Here is a 4,157-nt window from a genome sequence, read left to right on the forward strand (position 1 = left end):
TTTCAAAAGTTTCTTGAGAAACTGTCTCCATATATCCGACCTGGCCCCGCCGCCACCAAAAGTAGTTGAGTATAAAACTCAGGCTCAACTCTGACAAAATGCTCAAACCCATAATCTCAGCCTCAAGTCACCGCCACCAAATATTTGAGTACATACTCGAGTCAAAAATTTGATTACGTACTCAAATTATTGGAGGTAGATCTTTACCTTTCTCAAGTAAATACTCAAGCACGACAAATGGCTGCTCACAGACGACATAAACGGCGCCGCAGGCGACAAATGCGACGTATTCGTAGAATTTCAAAAAGAGTAATACGAGACCGAATGAATCCATTAGAGATATATTCTGAGGATGAGATTTTTGATAGGTATAGGTTTAGAACTCTCCAACTATCCTATATATTTTGGACAAAATCAGTCCAGCAATTATGCATAATACGACGACGAACAGCGCCTTACCTCCAATCCTGCAGATTCTCACCTGCCTGAGGTTCCTAGCAACGGGGGCGTTTCACAGACTGGTCGGGGACAGCATTGGAGTGTCTGAAACAACTACTGGAAGATGTTGTCGATCAGTCTGTGATGCTATAGTTCATTTGCTGGCAGATTGTATCACCTTCCCCAAGGGTAACCGTGCCAGAGAAACAAAACAACAGTTTTTGAAAATAGCAGGTAAAAAAAACCCGCATCTTCCCAATGAAATCAAATTATCAATGTCCATTTCATTTTTCGTCTGCATTGTACTTTCGGTTTTGTTTTTCAAAGAAAGACAACTCCAATGAACAGACAACTCGTACAAGTTTACTACCTCAAAGGCTTAGGTGCCTGTTATGTGTTCGTACTCTTTAGATTGCATGACATTTCAAATAATAAGAAATATATCTACTCAAATAACTTTAAAAAAGTTGTTTGTTTTTTTTTCATACGGACGGCACTGGCTTTTATGGTTTGAAAACATTCAACATGTAAGAGATACTTATAGAACTACACAAACGGTTACGGTTTATGTAGTTTTATTCATGTGTCATAAGAAAAAATATAGACCTACCTTTTTATTTATTTTTTTTAAATCCGAAAAAAATGAGTTAGACTTATCATGCATGCTTTGATTTAATTTGATCTTTTCTTATAGGATTTCCAAACGTTTTAGGGTGTGTTGATGGCACATTTATTGGAATTATTGCCCCTAATGACAACGAACCTGATTATGTCAATCGTAAAGGTTTCCATTCGTTGAGCGTACAGGTATATTTTTTGCGATGTTTAAAAAAATGTGCACGGATTTAAGACTTTTTTTAGAGTGAGAATTAATCATTCAAGAAAAAAGTTGTCCAAATCCTACTTGTTAAATAAAAAGAAGGGGGGTTCAAAGTCGCTTCATTAATCTTATTACTGTAAAACACTGGAGGTTGCCCCATCAATTCTGTGCATGTTGATGTTGTCGATTAATTAACGCACATTTTAAAAATCAAGCAGCCTCAATATTGTCCTTGTATAATTATGTTTCGTTTTATATTAAATTTTTTAAAGGCTGTTTGCGATGCCAACTTCAGAATTACAAGTATTTGTGCGAAATGGCCTGGCAGCGTTCACGACAGCCGAATATGGCGCGAATCTGCATTGTGTCAGAAATTTGAGAATGGTACAGCACTTGTTTTACAATCACTTTCCTATCATTTCAAAAACACAAAACCAACAAATTATTTGTATTTTTTAGAGTGTAATTCTGTATTACATCTTAATAGGTGAATGTAACGGATTTCTACTCGGAGATTCTGGTTATCCGTGTAAAAGGTATCTCATGACACCGTTTCTGAATCCTTCTACTGTCCCACAACAGAGATTCAATGCATCACTTTGTAAAACAAGGGTACTAGTGGAACAAACGTTTGGAATTTTGAAGCGCAGATTTTCGTGCCTACAAGGGGTACTAAGGTATTTGGCATTTGAAAATAAAAAAAAAAGAATAATTTAAAAAAATTGTTTAAAAGAGATCGTTGAACTTAGTCAGTATTTTGCATTCAATTATTTCATTTTGTCAGTCGGGACAAAGAATAAATCAACAACCGTTAATTGGAGAAATAATTTGTAATTCATTCTATATCAGGACAGACCCACGTCAAGCTACGAGGTACATCGTTGCGTGTGCAATATTGCACAACATTGGAATAGACAGGGGTGATATCGTGGATTGTAGACAAGATGAAGTTCAACTGCTTGGTGGAAACGACAATGCATTACATGTAGTTGGTGATGGATTAAACATGCGCAATCACATAGTGGATACGTATTTCACTTAAGTAAAATATTTTATTACCTATACAAAACTCGCAAAGGGGTACCTTTGCGAAACGAAATAGAAACGAAACGAACTGAAGCGAAACGAAATCTGCCGAAGCGAAACGGAATCACAACGAAACGAAACAAAACTGTCAAAATGTTTCCCTAGTAGTGATGTATATATTTACACGAAGGAACTGCTGAGAGCTGCAAATATATGCGAGCATACTATGCATGCATAATATTTCAGTATATGTAGTATTTTCTAATTTTTATGTCTTACTCTCATTTTCAGTCCTTATTCGTCTACATGTACATGTATACAAGATACAAGATATTTTATTTACCAGTTAAGGGCCCCGAGGGGCATTTCAACATACATAAATGTACAATTTAAACATTCTCTCTTTTTTTTATAACAATATAATTAATTTTTTTTAAACAGTTATATAGATGACCAAGTTACATGGAAAGGGGGTCCATACCCGAAGTGCTTGTAATTCTGATACTTTGGTTTGCTTTCGGTAGGTTTCGTTTTTATTTCTATTCGTTAGGCCTTGATTTCGTTTCGTTTCGGAAGATGTGGCGTTTTAATTGTTTCATTTCATTTTTATTTCGTTTCACATTTTACAGGTACCCTTCGCCAGATAAGATATAAGATTTCACAACACAGTATTAAATGCTGTTATGCCTTAAAAATAGCTTTTGGCAATAATGTAACAGATAAATGTTAAAGTTATATGTATTAGTATTTATTTTTACCAGTATTATAGGTTTCATGTATTTTTTTTCTTAAATACAGTCATGTACATTTAAATTTTCCAAGAAAATTACACTCGTAATTGAAACAATTAATGTTACAATTCATTACCCAGACTTGAATTACTTGTATAAATAATCGAATTTGGATATCGCTCCTCGAACTGACGGACCAAAAACGCCTTCTTAATTTCAATGAACTCCTTTTCTGCCTGTAGTTTCTGCTTTTCAATTATCAATTTCTCAATTTGGAGCTTAATTTTTTTATTATCCAGTTTCATATTCTCCAAATCTTCTTCTTCATACGCATCCTTGATTCCTTTTCTCTTTGGCTTTTTAGAAGAGACTTAATGGCCAGTGGCTGCAGTCTTGGGGGTAGCAGACTCAGGGATGGCAGAAGATGTACAGACAGAAGATGTACAGGCGGCAGAAGATGTGCAGGCGGCAGAAGATGTACAGACAGAAGCCGTGCCATTGTCAATTTCTGTTAAACTTATACACAGAATTTTAAATTTTTGTGAAATAAGAAGGTTGAGCAAAATTTGAAATAGAAAGCTTCATCTTATTTTTGTTTGTACCATCAGTGGCGTCTGTGTCTATTCCATCCGGCAGTCCGCATATCTGTGGTCGCCCTTCAAAGGCTTGCATCAATGCGTCCTCGGAAGCTGTTAGGGAAGAAGGCGCCGGACCACCGCCTGTCTTTGGCCTTCTCAACATGTCAATCTTTTCTTTACCTGGGTCAATACATGTCCTCTTAATTTATTTTAAATATGTCTTTAGAAATTTGCATTTATTGAGCAGGCATAGATAAGACAAATCAGTTACGAAAGCCCATTTTGCTCATTTTCGTAGCAAAATTCTCAAAGATTCAAGACAGCAAAAATGGGGTCATGGAGCGGGGTCAAAATTGAGCTTTTTACTAATCATTATATACTTTATAGTGTCTGTAGTCACACCTCTAATAAATGGCGCTTCAACAAAATAAAATTAAAATATTTAAATTAAGTATTGTTCTGTTACTTCAGCAAAAAACGACGACGTCAGAGGACGTCACAGAGCAGTGAGTAGCGATAGAATTTTGTTTTGCATTCTGGAAACTTTTAAAACAAACTCTGAGA

General features: G+C 35.7%; 2 pseudogenes; one reads left to right on the forward strand and one right to left on the reverse strand.

Moving 5' to 3' along the window:
- Positions 1 to 237: 237 nt before the first annotated feature.
- Positions 238 to 2,300, forward strand: LOC134264085 (putative nuclease HARBI1; annotated as a pseudogene).
- Positions 2,301 to 3,120: 820 nt separating this feature from the next.
- On the reverse strand, positions 3,121 to 3,773 carry LOC134264087 (uncharacterized; annotated as a pseudogene).
- Positions 3,774 to 4,157: the final 384 nt, after the last annotated feature.

The sequence above is a fragment of the Saccostrea cucullata genome, unplaced genomic scaffold (genome assembly GCF_032062105.1).
Source record: "Saccostrea cucullata isolate Sc308-1 unplaced genomic scaffold, CSIRO_AGI_Scuc_v1 ctg11157, whole genome shotgun sequence".
Taxonomy (NCBI): Eukaryota; Metazoa; Mollusca; class Bivalvia; order Ostreida; family Ostreidae; genus Saccostrea; species Saccostrea cuccullata.